The sequence below is a fragment of the Lagopus leucura genome, unplaced genomic scaffold, assembly GCF_019238085.1.
Source record: "Lagopus leucura isolate 7727_CA_CO unplaced genomic scaffold, USGS_WTPT01 Super-Scaffold_100159, whole genome shotgun sequence".
Lineage (NCBI taxonomy): Eukaryota > Metazoa > Chordata > Aves > Galliformes > Phasianidae > Lagopus > Lagopus leucura.
This window is the reverse complement of record NW_024962335.1, coordinates 34,182,993-34,201,348: the sequence shown is the minus strand read 5'-3', so window position 1 is coordinate 34,201,348 and position 18,356 is coordinate 34,182,993. Positions and strand designations below refer to the sequence as shown.

At 40.6% G+C, this 18,356-nt stretch overlaps 1 long non-coding RNA gene across 1 annotated transcript; it reads left to right on the top strand.

The window, feature by feature from the left end:
• The first annotated feature begins 1,360 nt into the window (after positions 1-1,360).
• LOC122189900 lies at positions 1,361-5,511 on the top strand. Its single transcript, XR_006182016.1, has 2 exons — positions 1,361-1,412; positions 5,449-5,511. It is a non-coding gene; the product is annotated as an uncharacterized LOC122189900 (long non-coding RNA).
• Positions 5,512-18,356: the final 12,845 nt, after the last annotated feature.

The window sequence follows — 18,356 nt, the reverse complement described above, 5'->3', positions numbered from 1 at the left end:
GCTAAGTGTTTGAGGTGCTGTCCATGAGGAGGCGTGTGTGTCCTGTCAGAAGCATCTGGGCAATTGAAATTCTGGGCAATTTTGAGTGCAGTCTAATACCAGAGTTCTTGTGGCCTCCATTCATGCAGGCAGTACTTTGGAACTGAGGACCATGCTCAGAGAAGAGCTGCTAATCTTCATCAGTCTGTCAAGCTGAAGTCAAATATGATCTACACAGGTAAACTGCTCCCACCACATACTGCTAATTGAGGATTTTTAATACCTAACTTCCTTTGTGAATCTGGACATTAACCTTTTTACACTTTTTATAATTGGCAGTGTACATACTCTGAACAGAAATCTTTGTCATTCTTCTGTGCAGACACAATTTCACTGTGCTGTTGTCTGCTGGAGTACTATAGTACCCAACCTATCCTAGAAAGGAAATTAAACAACATATCTTTACATGTCATGTGATCCTGAGAACAGCACCCTAAAATTCTGTACGGATAAATTCTGTCTCAAAAGTTGTCGCTTCTCTTTTGCTATGGTTTACCACACAGTTGTCTGAGCACAAGAAAGAGTATGAGACCAGGTGGGACTCAGCTCATCTCACCATGTCAAGTAAATTGTATCAGTAGTGGGTCTGTGTGTTTGTCCCAGTTTGAATCCCTCTCTTTTAAACATGGATACGTAGAAGAGTGTAAAGTTTTATACGCACACGCAAAACAAAAAAACCTAAAAACCAAAAGATTGCCTCTGCCCTCTAAGCAATGGTCACACACTTTCCAGTTTTTACTGGAAACATTTATCATGGAATTACAGCAGTCTTTTCCATTACAGCCACATGCAGTGGCTCTCTGTCACATTGTACTGACCAGCATTTTCAATCTTTCCTGAGATTTTTCCAAATGGAGGATTCATAGGTTTTTCCGAAACCTTTTATCATTAGTTCATAAGTGCATGACCCATTACACTTCTTTTATCCTCATAGTCAGTGCAGTTCTTCATGTGTGACAGTTTGATCCTTTGCTGTACTGGCAATGTCCCAGATTCTCATAAAAAAAAAAAAAAAAAAGTTTGATTTATGCATTCCTGTGAATTTCTATTATTGTGACAAAACTATTCATGAAAATAGTTGAAGAGATCAGTCCAAAAGCTGATCCTTTCATGAGCGCACAAGAATGTTTTTGCTTCCACCTCCGATGTGGCAATCCCCATTGTGTGTTTGTCACAAAGGCGCATCTTTCTCGTGACCCCAGCCCTGACACAACCTTCTTGCATAACTCCTGAGATTGGCTGCAGCTTCCCCTACTTGTGAGCCTGACTGACAAATTCAGCTGTGACTGTCACAGCAAACTACTCCCATGACCCCACCAGAGAGAAAGTCTAAGTAGACACAGGATGGATCATCAGTCAGAATGAGGCTGCAGGTAGGCAATACATATTTTCTATACTGACCATCTGATAAAAAAACAGTATCCTCAAGTGAGAAACTTTGCAAAACCTTCATCGAGCTGACTGTTCATGGGCCTTAGCCATCTTCCTCTGAGTGTGTGCTTATCCATGGCTTTCTGGCTGTTCTCTCTCTCCTTCACTACACTCTACTTAAGCAGCTTGTCTTTCAGGTGATTCCTTTTATCCATGCTTTGGGGAATACATTGCTGAAATTAATGTCAATGTTGCCATTATCCCTACAAAAGTTTTCTATCAGGTAATGTGCTATTCCTTTCTGAAAGCTTGCCCCACACCAAGTAAAAAAAGATTCAAATATCTCCATACTTCCTGTCTCTCAACCCTTAGACAAGACCTTAACATATTCCTATACTTAATACATCACACTGAAGAACAGCAAATGTGCAAATGTGAAAATGTGAAAACTATTTCCATGTTCTTTACATTGTCAAAATCTTTTTCTGTTTCTCCTCCTGCCTTTTGTATAGCAGTCATGGCCTGTACATTCACTGAAAACTATGGCAAAGTTTTTGCCCTGTTTTCTTAGACCTACTTAATTTTTAAGCAAAGAACTTTAAGGCTCATTTTTCTTTTTCTCTTTTCTAATCACATGGCTGAGGAGCCCTTTGTAGTTTGTTTCAATGCAGTTGAATTTTCTGAAAGAATTGATTGCAAACTTCTCTCAATAGCCCAACATTTATCCATCTTTTCTTGGACAGATCTTTTCCAAAGATTGAACATTTTCTCAATATTTTTTAGGATCACTGATTACTTATGATATTATATATTTGTTTTGAGATAGGATGAACTGTGCAGTCCTTCTCCAAACAGCAGTCTGAGACAAGTTCCAAATAAGTTTGTGTGCATTGATTTAAAAATAGCCTAAGCTTACTCCATGTTCAAATCATAGAAATTCCCAGGCCAGTTTTTGTCACTATTTTTTTCCTTAAATCCATTGAAATTTCTCCTTTATTTATAGTTCCATTTTGTTTCTTCTTCTGATAAACTTGTGGTGGGCTGAATCATGAGACTTCAAGCTAAGGTTAGTTCTCTGAGCAGCTCGTCTGCCATTTCCCCAAATACCTGCCAAAACAAAATCTCCTTTTGCTGGTTTTACAAAAGGAGACATGTAATAAAATAGTCAGATACTTCTGCTAGAAACCTGTGGTACCCAACACTGGTAGAATTTATTCTCCGACATATTTTTGGAAAGTATTTCAAAATAGCAGAAAACTGAAGTGTTTCTGTCTGTACTACTGTTCCACATATCTTTATTCACATCAAAGTGTGACTCCAGTCTGCAACCCAGATTTTTTCACATTTTCATTTGAAATGTTGGTGAACAGATAAATAGTCATAGGGTGTTCTGTTGCTGGTGGAGGCAGAGGTGGTTGTTTTGGGTGTATTTCTGTTGTTGCTGTGGTTTTGTTGTTGTTGTTGTTGTTGTTATTGTTTTCCTGTTTATCTATGTTAGCCCTCTTAAAGTACAGGGTTACCCATTACTTCAATCATTACATATGTAGTTTCAGAATAGCAAGTATTTCCAGCAGCTGTGTTTTAGTCATAATACCTATTCCAGCCATTATTACACCAGGCTTGTGTTATTCCTGCAAGAAGTGGGCCTGTGACAACCTAAAGAGATTCAACAAGGCCAAGCTCAGGGTGTTACATTTGTGTCAGGGCAATCTAGGAGAAGAACTCATTGAGAGCAGCCTGGCCAAGAAGGATTTTGAGGGTCCTGTAGGATGAAAAGCTGAATATGAGCCAGCTGAGTGCAAGTGCAGACCAGAAGGCCACCTGTATTGTGAGCTGCAATGAAAGGTGGATGGCCAGCAGGGCAAGGGAGTTGATTGTCCCTCTCCATTCTGCCATCATGAGGCCTCAGCCAAAGTACTGCATCCAGTTCTGGGACCTCCAGCACAAGTAAAATATGGAGCTTTGGAGGAGGGCCACAGAGATCAGAAGGCTCGAGCACCTCTGCTGCAAAGAAAGACTGTGGGAGCTGGGCTAGTTTAGACTGGAGAAGAGAAGGCTCCAGGAAGACCTCAGTGTGGCTCTCTGGTAAATAAAGGGATCTTCTAAAACAGGGGGAAAATTGACTTTTTACACAAGCAATTAGTGATAAGACATGGAAGAATTGTTTAAACCATGGATGATGGGTGTCCAATATTTTGGCTTGCCTGGACCACACTGAGTGAAGAGGAATATAAAATACATAATATAGTTAATATATATTAATAACAAAACTTCTAAAACTAGTGGAATATTTGACCCTGTTTTTGTGAAACCAAGGCATCAATGTCTGGTTCAATGGAAGTGGTTGCTATTTTTACTGAGTTCTCAAGAGATAATTGTTGTCAGAGATAATTGAGCTAATTTTGCCATATTTTGGTTACAGGAGAAGAACAATGTTGATAGCACATTGATGTTTATTGTTGCTGCTAAGCAGTATCATACGGAGCCAAGGCAATTCTCAATGAAGGGCCCAAGGAGCTGGGGAGGAACAGAACTAGGATTGCTGACTTCAGATGACCAAAGGGATATTCCATAACATATGACATCATGAGGAAGGAGTTTCGAAGGGGGCGAGAGTTTATATCACTCTCTTTCACTGCTTGGGGGATGAGCTGTGCATCAGTCAGGGGATGGTGAGGAATTGCTTGGGAATCACTTGTTATGTACATATATATATATATATATATATATATATGGGCCATGGATAGGACACATCTGGTTTAGACTAAAAGAGCAGAGATTTATATTAGATACTAAGAAGGAAATTCTTTACCAAGAGGGTAGCTTGTTACTGGAACAAGTTGTCCGGGGAAGGTCTGAATACTTCATCCCTGGGGGTGTTCCTGGCCAGACTTGGCAGCCTGATCTAGTGGGTGATGACACTGACCATGGCAGGGGGATTGAAACTAGATGGTCTTTAAGGCTCCTTTCAACTCAAGCCATCCTATGATTCTATGATATTATCTTGAAACAGATTTCTTCATTTCAGTGAATGTCCTTATCTTTCTGTACAAAACTGATTTCTGCTTCCAGTTGGCCATACCTACCACAAGCAATCATCTGCCCAGATGCTATTCTCATCCTTACACTCTTTCTACCAATTTCATCTTGTTCTTTCAGGTACTGTAATGCCATTCTTTATCAAGTGTGCTCCATGGAAAGGAACCAGGCATGAAGATTACATGTATCCACTCCAGCTCTTTCTATTTGATGTATAATAACAAGTTTTTCTCTTACATTTTTCACAGATTATCAATGCCCCTTTCCTGTCCTACTTTCCTGTAGTTTCTTAAGAAAAAGAATTTTGGAAAATGGATTTTATTTCTCATATGGCCCCAAGAGTGGGCCATTCAGACGTGTTTGTCTTTGTTGAGGTCAAATAAGGAGGTAGATAGCAATGTACTTGAACAAGCATAATTTATTATTTAAAACAAACTACAATGAGTGGAGTTATATTGAGTTAAGATCCTTTCATTTGTTTGTAAACAAGCTATTTAGATTATCATACAAATCCCACAATGGCTGCTGATTCTGTAAAAAGGATTGTACAGTTTGTTTTTGGAAAAGTCCATTGCTCAATTGGACTGATATTCATTAATCAGAGGTATGGACAGCAGAACAAGCTGCCACATGTGCACAACAATTACTTTACTGTTGCAAGTTCACACCTGAATTTAGCTTATAGGAGCAGGCTTATCCAGCTTAACTCGTAATGTAATGTTGGACACATTTCAGCTCTCATCGAATAGTCTTGGAAGATACAGGAATGGAGCTAGATAAATACTTATAATATTGAAATTCTGCCTCAAGTTGGTTAACTTCTTCTGATGTCTCATTAATATGTGCCCTTAATACTTTAACAAAGGGTTTTAATAGATTGTGTCACTGGTGATATGGCAAAAAGTTCATATAGAGACCTCAATAAGTCTTATTATCATATCTCTTTGTCCTATCCTTTCCTGGAGACTTAAGATTTATGTTTCTTACTTTCATTTTTAGGTCTTCTGGCAACAACTGTTGATGAAAGTTACATCAAGAATAATAATTTGTTAAACAAACAAACAAAAAAACCCACATAAATAAGCAAATTAAAAGAAAAAACCAACAACAAACAGCAACTTAACAGCAGCATCGTCCAAAAAAAAAAAAAAAAAAAAAGAAGAATAAGAAAAAGAAAAAAAAAAAGGTTGGGCTTTTTTTCGTTGTTCTGTTAAACATAAATCTATATTTCTGCAATGGACAGACTGTGAAGTGTTTCAGTAGCTCAAATCAGTTGTGGCTACAGAGATATATGAGTAAATCGATAACTGATGGATGATACAGAGTAACAGGCTGGGCAGCCACACAGCCATGCAAACACAGGGCTAGTGCTGCAGGAGCTGAAACTGTTGAATGCCTAAGGGATAAGCAGTCACGAGTCTTCGTCTGCGTGACCAACTGATTTCTCCTGTTTCTTCTGATCCACAACTTACAAAAACACATTTTTATTTACTGCACGGAGGCAGAAGAGACTCACATATTTGCAGAAGAGCTTTCCTAAAATGAAGTGTAACAGAGCAGAGATTAGAACTCAGGTATCTTCTGCCAGGTACCTGCTCATACTGTGTTCAGTTAGCCAAGCAATAAATTTAAAAAAAAAAAAAAAAAAATTAAATAAACAAAACAAAACTTTCTTACATAGTTCAGATTGTATTGTATTAATTTTTTAACTTGTGCTTATATTGCCGAGAAAGCCTCAAAGGAAAAAGTAAGAAGCATTTCTAAAGCCTGTGTATATATTCTAAATAAAGAGCTGATTTGGAGGTTATAAGTCTTCCTCAAAGTGGGGCTCTGTCTAAAAAACATTGGAACAAGGAGGTACTCAATGAAATACCTTCTCACATGGTGTTTAATTAAACTACTGGTCACAGGAAGGGATTGAGGCAAGAATTTAGTACTGTTCAAAGAAAGGATTAGTGTATATATATATATATAGCTAATCGTCATTTCTGTGGACAGAACTAAAAGGCTAAAGAAACAGAAAACCGAGGGTACAGCTGTCTCCTGCAGAGTTTCTGGAGCTGTCCTCTGAAAATGTTCATGTAGCATTCTCTTGAGTTTAATGGTTTAGTTTAATGGGCTGCAGAGCTGGAGTTGGGATCCGGGACTCGGCTGCCCATAGTCAGCCACAGAGCTCTCCAACAGTGTCTGCATGCTGCTAATTGAGGCCCGACAGCTATGAGGAGGGGGCTGCAGGGGCTTTATTCTTCCTTCTCCACACTTAGTTTCTCCATCCTGCTCCCCATGTGCCAATGCTTCTTATTCCACCCTCCTCCCAACACTGGAGAAAATTATGTTTTCTCCAATGCCTCGATCCTATAACCCACCCCAGGCCACTCCATTGTTCTCTCCTCATTTACCTGTTAATCAGAGCAACACTGTCAACACATCTCCTTTTCTCCAGAAAAAGACTCAAAATAGTCTGCTGTCCATTCTACAGACAGGAATCACTGGGAGCTTTCTCACTGTTGGTGTGAGTGAACATTATCTACGAGTAAGTACAGTACAGTGTTGCAAGCAAGTTGACATGAAACTGGACATTTAGATGTATTGCTCTGAAGTCAAGAGGGTAGCTTAAATAGAAAAAAAAAAAAAAAAAAAAAAAGTAAAATAAGAAAAAGTTAATACAACAGAAAAGCTCAGGAACGAAACATGAGGGGTTTTTTATTTTATAGCCCAAAGTTACTCTCTGTCACAGCTACAGGACTTGTAGAAAACCACAACTTCTCCTTTCTTTCTTTTCCTTTCTTTTAGTTTAGTTTAGTTTGGTTTAGTTTTTTAATCTTGCTTGAGTATTGCAGCCAACAGCTGCCAATTAACTTCTTTTATTGCTCTCATCATTTGCTGGCACCTAAATATTTATTTAAGGATATTTAGTTTTGCTGAAAAGTGAATGGCAATTTAGTAGGAACAAGAAGTCAAAGTGAAGTAGAGGCTTTTCAGCCTCTGGCACATCAGAAATCCTTAATTTATTGAGTGAAGGGGTCTTGGTATCCAACTTTCAAACTGGTACAATGACAATTCTGTTCTTCCTTAAACAAATAAACACTAAGGGCAGTTTGCAGGACTGTAGAACATGCAGGTAGGTTGACTTGCTTGCTGCATATATGCAACTTTCTTAATGCTGCGCTCTGCACCAGAGAGTTTCTGAGATTTTTTATGTGAACCGAGTGCCTTTAAGGACGTGATCTTTAGTCTACTGAACTCAGTAGAGAGGCTCCCAGTTTCAGCCTCCTCTGAACCAGTTCTACTTCCAGTATCAAAAGCACGTTTTAAATGATGTCATCCCTTGCAATGAAAATATCGGTGCATTATATAGGGTAAGCTCAATTCAGCCTATGACTAACTTCAAATATTAGGCATTTTTAAACAAAAATGTCTGCATGTACAGACATGCTTCTTGGACTTGATGTATCCTATGAAAATAATAGTTTTAAAAAATCTTCATGAGCATTCATTAAGATTCTCATGTTAAGGCAAGGTACACTTGCCACAGCCAAGAGAAGGGGCAGGAGGGAGACAAAGAAGTGAGTAGAAGACACAGAAATAGGAGAATTCTTATGAAAATTAATCAGAAAAGAAGTATTTTTTTCAGTTCTAAATGTAGCCTTCTATAAATCTGTAGTAAAATTTTAAAATACTAGTGTAGTGTTCAAGTAGAAAAAATACCTTAAATGGCATGAAATTCATAGAACCACAGAATAACCAAGGTTGGAAAAGACCTCCAGGATCCTCTAGTCTGACCACCCTGCTACCAACAATATCTCCCCAATAAATCATGTCCCTTAGTACAACATCTAAACATTTCTTGAACACCTTCAGGGACAATGACTCTGTCACTTCTCGGGGTGGCCCATTCTAGTGCCTGACCACTCTCTCAGAGAAGAATTTTTCCTAATATCCAACCTGAATGTCCCCTGGAATTACTTGAGACCATTCCATCTAGTTATATCACTAGTTATGCAGGAGAAGAGGCTGACCGCCATCTCTCTATAACCTCCTTTCAGGTAATTGTAGAAAGCAATAACATCTCCCCTGAGTGTCCTCTTCTCTGGATTAAACAATCCCAGTTGCCTCAAGCCGTTCCTTGTAAGAACTGTGCTCCTGACCCCTGGCCTGATTTGCTGCCCTTCTAAGGACATGCTCCAGAGCCTCTGTGTCTTTCTTGTAGTGAGGGGCCCAAAACTGAACACAGAACTTGAGGTGCAGCCTCACCAGAGCTGAGCACAGGGGAATGATCACTTCCCTGCTCCTGTTGGCAACACTATTTCTGATATAAGCCAGGATGCCATTGGTCTACTTGGCTAGCTGGGTGCACTGCTATCTCCTGTTTAGCCAAGCCATGTTTAACCAACACCCCAGGGCCATTTCTTCCACACAGTCTTTCAGCCACTTTGCCCCAAGCCTGCCATGTTGCTTTGGGTTATGGTCAAAGTGGTCAAAGTTTAAGACCCAGAACTTGGTGTTGTTGATCTTCATCCCTTTGTCCTCAGCCCAGTGATTTAGTCTGTCCAGATCCCTCTGTAGGGACTTCCTACCCCCAGGCAATTCAACACTTCCTCCTAACTTGGTGTCATCTGCAAACTTACTGAGTGCACTTGATCCCCTCACCCAGGTCGTCAGTAAGGATATTAAATAGGACAAACCCCAATACCTACCCCTGGAGAACATCAGTCATATATGATCACCAGCTGCATTTAACTCCATTCACCAACACTCTCTGGGCCCAGCCCTCCAGCCAGTTCTTTACCCAAAAAAGAGTGCACCTGTGCAAGCCATGGGCTGCCAGGTTCTATAGGATAATACTGTGGGAGACAGTGTCAAGGGCTTTGCAGAAAACTAGGCATACTACATCAGCAGACTTTCCCTCATCCACCAGCAGGTCACTCAATCATAGGAGATCAGACTGGTTAAGCAGGACCTACCTTCATGAGCCCATGCTGGCTGGGCCTGATCCCCCAGTTGTCCCACAGATGCCATGTGATCTCACTCAAGATGGTCTGTTCCATAACCTTCTTTGGTACCGAAGTCATGCTGATGGGCCTGTAGTTCCCCTGAATCCTCCTTATGATCCTTCTTGTATATGGAAGTCACAGTGACAAGTCTTCAATTCTCTGAGACCTCTTTGGTTGACCAGGAACACTATTAGATGGTGAAAAGCAGATTGGCAATCACCTCTTCTAACTCCTGCTCAGTGGGTGGGTCCCATCCAATCCGATGGACTTGCAGCAGTCCAGGTGAAGTAGCAGGTCTCTGTTTCCACCTGAATTGTGAGGGGCTTATTCTTCTCCCCACGCCATACTTCCAGGTCAGGGGTGGAGTACTCAGAGGATAACTGCTCTGACTTTCAAAGACAGATGTAAAGATGGCTTTGAGAACCTCAGCCTTTTCCTTATCCTCAGTGGTCACGTTCACTGGTGCACTTAGTAACAGTTAGAGATTCTCCTTAGCTCTCCTCCCACTGTTAATATATTTGTAAACAAGTATTTTGTTCTCTTTTACCCCAGTGGCCAGGTTGAACTCAAGCTTTTGTCTTTATAGAGTTCTCCCTGCATATCCTAACAGTTTCTTCCCTGCATTACCTGTCCCTTCTTCCACAGGTGGTAGACTCTTTTTCCCTGGAGCCTCAGTAAAAGACCCCTGTTCAGTCATACCAGTTTCCTGCTGGCTCATCATATGGCATGGGGAGACAGCCCACTCTTGCTCCTCTAAAACTTTCTTCTTGAGGAGCTTCCAGCCTTCCTGGATCCCTTCATCCTTCAGGACCAACTCCCATGGGATTCTCTCTACCAGCATCCTGAATATTCAAAGTCCACCCTCTGGAATTCCAAGGTAGCAGTTTTGCTGACCTCCCTCCTGACTTCACCAAGAATCAAGAATTCTAACATTTTGCACTCGCTCTGTCCAAGACAGCTCTCAATCTCCACATCTTCCACCAGTCCTTCTCTGTCTGTGAACAGCAGAACTAGTGAGGCACATCCCTGGGTAGGCTGTCTTACCAGCTATGTCAGGAATTTGTCTTCCATACACTTTAGAAACCTCCTAGACTGTTTCTTCTGCGCTGTATTGTATTTCCAGTATATTTTGGGGAAGTTGAAGTCTCTCATGAGAACGAAGGCTGGAGATCACATAGCTACTGCCACAGAGCATGTAGAACACCTCATCCACCTCTTCATCTTGTTTAGGCAGTCTATAACTCTACCAAGATGTCAATCTTGTTGGCCCTCCTCCTGATCCTTACCCATAGAGACTTAACCTTATCATTCACAGCCCCAAGCTAAGCAACATCAAAACACTCCCTAACATAGAGAGCCACACCATTGCCCCTCCTTCTTTGCCTATCCCTTCTGAAGAGCTTATAGCCATCTGCTGCAGCACTCGAATATTTTAGTTAGAGGAATGTCTATATGATTACACATAAACATTATTTTTCTTCTTTTTTTTCCAATTGTTACTAAACAAAATAGAATAACTCTGCTATTTTGGCCAACTGAAGCCAAGTCTGGGAGGGTTATAGGTAACAGAAAGATGTTTCAATTAACATTGCAGCTACAATACTGACTAAAAATCTCTACTTAGAAAACTACAGTTTCTGAAGGAAAACTATTTTATCTTTCTGATGAAAATTCTTTGAATAACCTTACCTTTACATGAGAGAAATATGTTTAAATAGTCAATTATGAAGTGAATGCCATGTTGAGATTTTTTTTTTTTTTGCAAGGTTGCAAAAATCAGTAGCATTCTTGCATACACACTTAAGGAAGAACCTGCTGAATGTAATTTCATTTGCACTGCATCACTCACCAGCTTTATTAGAAAATAATCAAAACAAGTGGCCAAAACCATTATTTTTTATATTCCATCTATTTCTGTGGAACTGTTCTGATAACTGAGTTCTTAATGGAGAACCCTAAAACTTTTATAGGAGTGATTATAAGTAAATTAGTAATAACAGCAGAATAATATGCACAAAACACTTCTGATACTGCTAAAAAAAAAAAAAAAAGCTCATTCATACCTTTTCCTGCTGTAAAGAGACTTAAAAATCAAGTGTAAATGAAGCTACAGTGTGAGAATCAAAACCAAATTCTGTAATAACTCATGTACTACTTGAGCTTTCCAAGCAACTGTGTGAATTGGGTAGAAATATTTGCTCAGCTATGCAAACAACAGGAGGAATAATCAGAATAATAAGAAAAACAGAGGGTATATCAATTCAGGAAGTTGAGAAGAACTGAGTTTTATTTTTATCTTTTTAGCTGTAAAGTTTTATTTCACAGGCCACTTTATTTGAATGGTCTTTACATGCCTTTTGCAAGCAATGGCTACATACACATACCCATAGTCTATAGGGAACGCAATGAGTAAGGTTAGTCGTCAGGATGTGACAGTTTTAAAATGTCTTCTTTAATCCTAAAGCATGAAAAGTCAGATTAAATTTGCCACATTTACTGTGCCATACTTTATTGCCAAATGTTCTGTCTTATCCAAGCTAATAGAGGATCTAAGTAAAAATGCGAAATAAAGCTTTTGAAACTCTACAGAAATATTTACTGGGAGCAGTATAAATAGACTTGTGACCTTCATTGCTCCTTTCTAAAATCTTAAGGCTTTTTGAATCAGCTCTTTTCTCTGAGGAATCCATTAACATCTTCCCCATGCTTTAGAGACAACTTCTGCCTATTGCTCACAATGGTGCATATCACCATACCTGCAGTCTCAGTGTGAGGGCTTCGTGTTACCATGCTGCATTGTGCACCTCACTTACAACTGCAGTGAACTTTTCCCCAAGTGCAGCAGTTTGGCAATACTGCTGTCTAAGTGCACTGATGTGGAAGAGTCATCTAGGCACTGAAATGTGGATGTGGAATATGATGGTACCAGGCACTCTTATTTGCCTGGGAGAGATGATGGCTGCTCTCCAGGAGACAGGGAATTTCACTTAGTCTCCAGGAAGGGACCTTCGTGTTTAATACAGGGGAATGTTTCCACACATTACAGTTGGATGTAGGATACTACATCTCCTAGCATCTCAATGTTTTCTTCTTTAAACACCCATCACTTGGATCAACAAGGAGACCTCACCTTGCCTATGTCATGGTGAAAAGTTTCACCAACAAGTGGAAATTTAAACTGTTGCAGCAGTGCTACCAATCCTTCAGCCAAACTCCCAGACACTTCAGTACTTGCTGGAATTTGGCCCTTCCTCTGTAATTCTCCAATTTTTTATTTTATTTTTTTTCTCTCCAAAGAAGTAGCCAAGCAAGACATTGCTCAGGTCTTGAACTGGGTCCCTGGCACAGCTCCCTAAGCTGTGAGAAGCTGTGAGAAGAACTGCTCACAGCTCCCCTCAGGGCCCTCCAAGCATTTCCAGATGGATGGAGGGTTGACACAGAGCAGCAAGAAAGAGATTGCATCCAAAAGGAATTTCCCTGCCACCCTAAAAGACATGGCTTTTAGTCTTGACTTTTCAGTATAAGAATGGCAACTTTCCACGAGGCTTAATTGTGGGGGATTATGTGGTTTGTTTTGGGATTTAATCTGCATCAAAACAAATAGACTTGTCCTCCAAATCTGGACTAGTAGCACTCTAAAATTTCCTAATGGTCTGGCAAGGTGTTTGTTAACAGGAGGCTAAGATCTATTGCATGTGTTCCTGTCTTCTCTGTATTCTGTGATGAACTCAAGGACTCAAATGTGGAAGCTTAGGGTAGCTACCTATGCTGAATGTGTAGATGCAACAAGCAAATCCCAGTCTGCCTTCAGATATCCCTTGTTGTACTTGTAAGCATCCAGAAGCCCATGCTTCACATTCCTCTTAGGCAGCCTTAGGACCCATCCAGAGCATATGAACATTGAGCTTTGTAAAATATGAGTCTAACTGGATAGTATTTAGAGAATAGTGGCCTTCTGAGCATTCATACTGAGCTTTCCTGAGAACTAGTTAATTCACATTTAATTCAGAAGTTCCAGCTTCTATATAAAGCACACTTTCTCTTCTTGATTTCTTTATTCAATTAGAAATCATTTCAGCTCCACTCACTTTAGTGGAGCTTTACTGGCTTACTCCAGCTGAAAACTTGGCTTGCTGGTCTCTGACTTGTACATATTATACTGAATTTCCTCTTCCCTTTCCACTTCTACACTTTTTCCCTCTAGACAATTTTTCCAGCAGTTTGTTTCCTTTTCTTTTTTTTTTTTTTTTTTTTTTTTTTTTTTTTTTTAATTTTCAACATTTCCTTGTTTTCCTTTCCAATCTCTCCCCCAGTTCACTTAGTATTTGCCTCTCTCCATTCCTTTTGGAGGGACACCAAAGACTCTGGTGCATAGAGGAATATGAAGAGACAGGTGCAGAAGGGGGTGTATGAATTACACAATATGTGCAGGTGACACTGTAACACAAGAAAATTTTTCTTTACAGTTATATCCAGAATCTTGTGAAACCTTCAGTTTATGTCAACGTTTTCTCATGTGTTTTTTTTTTTCTTTTTTCTTTTTTTCTTCTTTTTTTTAATAAGGGCTTTTTTCCCTTGTGTAGTGGTATTCACAAGAGTATATTTTTTCCTGAATTTAGTACAGTGAAACAGAAATATACTAGGTAGACAAATACATTCATTTTCTGCAAAAGCAAAGACACAATCTGAATCTACACACACATAAGCATGTGTGTGATTATTACCGAAACATGGTGGGACTGCTCCCATGACTGGAGTGCTGTGATGGATGGCTACAAGCTCTTCAGAAGGGATAGACAAAAAAGGAAGGGTGGTGGTGTGGCCTTTAATATTAAAGACTGTTTTAACGTTGAAGAGCTTGGTGTTGGGAATGATAAAGCTGGGTCTTTGATAAAGTTCCTGGAACCAGGAACTACTGTTGAGACTCTGGAAGGAAAAAAGGCTATGTTCTCTGGAAGAAGGGACAGGCTACTAGGGGAGATTACAAGAAAGTTGCTAAGGTATGCAGGGAGGAAGTTAGGAAGGCAAAAGTCCAACCTGAACTCAGATTGGCCACTGCAGTAAAAGAGAATAAGAAATTATTTTACAAATGTATCAGTGGTAAGAGAAGAACCAAGGAGAATTTCCATCCTTTACTTGATGCAGTGGGGAATGTGACCACTGAGGACTACAAGAAGGCTGAGGTACTAAACGCCTTCTTTACATCTGCCTTTAATAGGCAGATCAGTTATCCTCAGGGCACTTTATGCCCTGATCTGGAAGCCTGCAATGCTATGCAAAATACACCACAGTGATTCATGTGGAGACAGAGAGCTCCTCCTCCATCTGGTCTTCACAAGTAAAAGGGACCGGATGGGCTTCATCCTAGGGTGCTGAGGGAGCTGGCGGGGGTGATTGCTGAGCCACTCTCTGCCATCTATCAGCGCTCCTGGTTAACTGGAGAGGTCCCAGAGGATTGGAGGCTTGCCAGTGTGACTCCCATCTACAAGAAGGGCCGTAAGGAGGATTCGGGGATCTACAGGCCTGTCAGCCTGACCTTGGTACTAGGGAGCAAATCATCTTGGGTGAGATCACACAGCACATGCATGGCTTCTGGGAGATGAGACCCAGCCAGCATAGGTTCATAAAAGGCAGGTCGTGCTTGACCAGCCTCATTTCCTTCTACAACTGGGTGACCAGAATTGTAGATGAGAGAAAGGCTGTTGATGTAGTCTACCTGGACTTCAGCAAAGCCTTTGACATGGTCTCCCACAGTATTCTCCTTGGAAAACTGGCTGCCCATGGCCTGGACAGGTATACCCCCCTTTGGGTAAGGAACTGGCTAGAGGGCCATGCCCAATAGGTAGTGGTTAATGGATTAAGTCCAGCTGGCAACCCATTTAATATATTTATTGATGACCTAGATGAGGAGGCTGAGTGTGCCCTCAGTAAGTTTGCAGATGACACCAAGCTGGGAGGTGGTGTTGATCTGCCTGAGGGCAGACCCCTTCAGAGGAATCTAAATAAGCTGGATCGCTGGGCTGAGGTGAATGGGATGAGGTTCAACAAGGACAAGTGCCAGGTCCTGCTCTTTAGCCACAACAACCCCATGCAGCACTATAGGCTTGGGGATGAGTGGCTGGATGACTGTGAAGAGGAAAGGGACCTGGGGGTCTCTTGAATGCTGGTTGCGCAGCTGAATACAAACCAAAATATGCCCAGGTGGCCAAGAGGGCCAAGAGTATCCTGGCCTGCATTAGAAATAATGTGTCCAGCAGGAGCAGGGAGGTTATCATCCCCCTTTACTCAGCACTGGTGAGGCCGCAACTTGAGTACTGTGTTCAGTTTTGGGCCCCTTACTACAAAAAAGACATTGAGGCCCTGGAAAGTGTCCATAGAATGGCAACAAAGCTGGTGAGGGCTCTGGAGCACAAGTCTTATGAGGAGCGACTGAGGGAACTGGGATTGTTCAGTCTGGAGGAGACTCGGGAGAGTTCATTGCACTCTACAACTTCCTGAAGGGAGGTTGTGATGAGGAGGGATTTGGCCTCTTCTCCCAGGCAACAAACAGGACCCCAGGAAATGGCTGCAAGTTGTACTTGAGGAGGTTTAGATTAGATGTAAGGAAAAACTTTTTCTCTCAGAGAGTGGTCAGGTACTGGAATGGCCTGCCAAGGGAGGTGGTGGAGTCGCTGTCCCTGGCAGTGTTCAAGAAGCATCTGGATGAGGAGCTACAAGTTTTAGTAGCTTGTGGTAGCAATGATAATGGGTGGACAGTTGGACTAGATGATCTTGTAGGTCCTTTCCAACATTGTGATTCTATGATTCTGTTTCTATGATTTTACTTGCTTGAGAAATGCCTATAAAATCAATCAGATTAGCTGTACAAGTGAAGTCACACCATGCTGTTTGGAGCACTTGGCCTTTTCCTATGGAAATGAAAGAATACAATCGGAAGGAAAATGATTGTAGAAAGTTTTGACCTGTTTTAAAAAAAATATTTCTCACCTTGTAATTCCAGGGAAGATCTTGTTTGTATGTTTTCTCTCTAAAATTTTTACAGGTGGCGAAGAAACAGGAATCTTAAGTCCACCAAATACTACTTTAATCTTTTTACATCCTTGCATTGCTTCTTTCTTGTCCTATTCCTGATTTTGTAAAAACTATGCAACTTGGACTGATTTTTTACTTTGTGTATATACCTGTATCTGTCACAGTCCTTTTCTCTGTTTAGAGACAATGCAAATGAGTTTAAACGCTGTAATGGCAATATTAAAAACACACTAGCAAGAAATACAATTGTACTTACTTATAGTGATGCATTGTAAAGAAGGCATATCAAGGCTCCAAACACTAAAACTCTTTGAAAGACTTCTGAGACAACAATGCTGTGTTCTTGGCAATTGCATTATTTAGAGGCAACAAATGATGCTTTTGCTCCAATGGAATAAAACTAACAAAACAAAACTATTATCTTTCCCTACTCTGATAGTAAACTGATTTCACACATGATCTTTGTTAGCTGTTTCCTATTCAGAAAAGTCAGGGCTCAAGATAGCCTTAGCATCATGGGCTGCTTGTTCCAAGGGTTGGCTTTCCCCACATTTTGACTTCTTGTCTTGAAATGGCATCACACTTGTCACTTAGTGTCACGTGCCCTTCTCATGGCCATTATAAATCTTTATAAAAAGCATTTCTAACATTAGCCATACAAGGCCATCTTTTGCTTTCTCTTTTTTTCTATTCTGACACTTTTCGTCACCTTCCTGACCTACATAACAGTGAAAGCTTGAAGGAGGGAGAAAAGAGAACGGTGATTTTGAGATGACATAGGGAGCCATATTTCCTGTATTCCTGCTGCTATTTCCTTTTGTCATATCCAAGGCTTAAGGTACAGTTTTTTCCAGATTAGGTTGCAGATATTTCTGACTACCTTTTTGCTGCCAGTCATCTTTTTTTTATTACTTTGTTGGTTTTGTTCTGGGGACTCTTCCCTCCTTCTACACATCAGGCTTGGGTATGTATCAGGCTTGGCTGCCAGTATCAGTTGGATTTCTCTCAACTTATTTTCTCTAAGACTGCAGATATCTTTTCATCTCTTATTTTTTATGTTTGTGGCATGTACTTTAATCCCCATGTAGTTAAAGAATTGTAGCCTTGCTTTTGTCTTTGAGCTTAATATACTAGCATCTGGGTGAAACTTAATGAACTACACAGGAGGTAGATGATCTTGTTATCTCTTCTGGCCTCTAACTTTATGAAACTTGCCTATCTGATATTCTGTAATAAATCAGGAGAAAGAAATGAAAGACCATAATGTCTCCTGTACACACACCTGCTGATCATAAAAAATGGAGAAAGAGGGGCTGAGTGATGAAGGGATACTGCAGCTTTTACACATGAGTTACAAGTTCAAATCCACCCTTGAATGACTGAAAGTTTTTGCTGATTGGAGCCTTAACAAAATATGCTTAGTGGCCTCTGCCAGTTTCAGTAAGCGTAAAAAAGCCTCAGTACTCTAATAGCTCATATGAACTGGAATGGGTTCTCAGTTTTAGAAGTTTTATTCATATCAGTGTGGGGGTACATTGGGTGAACTGTAATTTTTCATTGTCATTGGCTGGTTGGAGAACTAGCAACGGCATTTGCCTTTCAGAAATGCCAGCTTCCCAGAAGCCAGAAATTCTTAGTAAAGCAGGCTGGGACACATTGCCATACAGAGAATATAATAGATACAGAAATCCAAAGCAAGGAATACACTACAGCACCTTGTCATGTTAAGTTCGAGTTCACAATTTGTTCTGTTCTGCATATTTTAATCTTTCACCGTGCAAAATAATTTCATGGACATTCTTTCTGAGGAAGGGAAAGCAGAAGGGGAAGTGGAGGGGCAGGGAGAGGAGAGGAGAGGAGAGGAGAGGAGAGGAGAGGAGA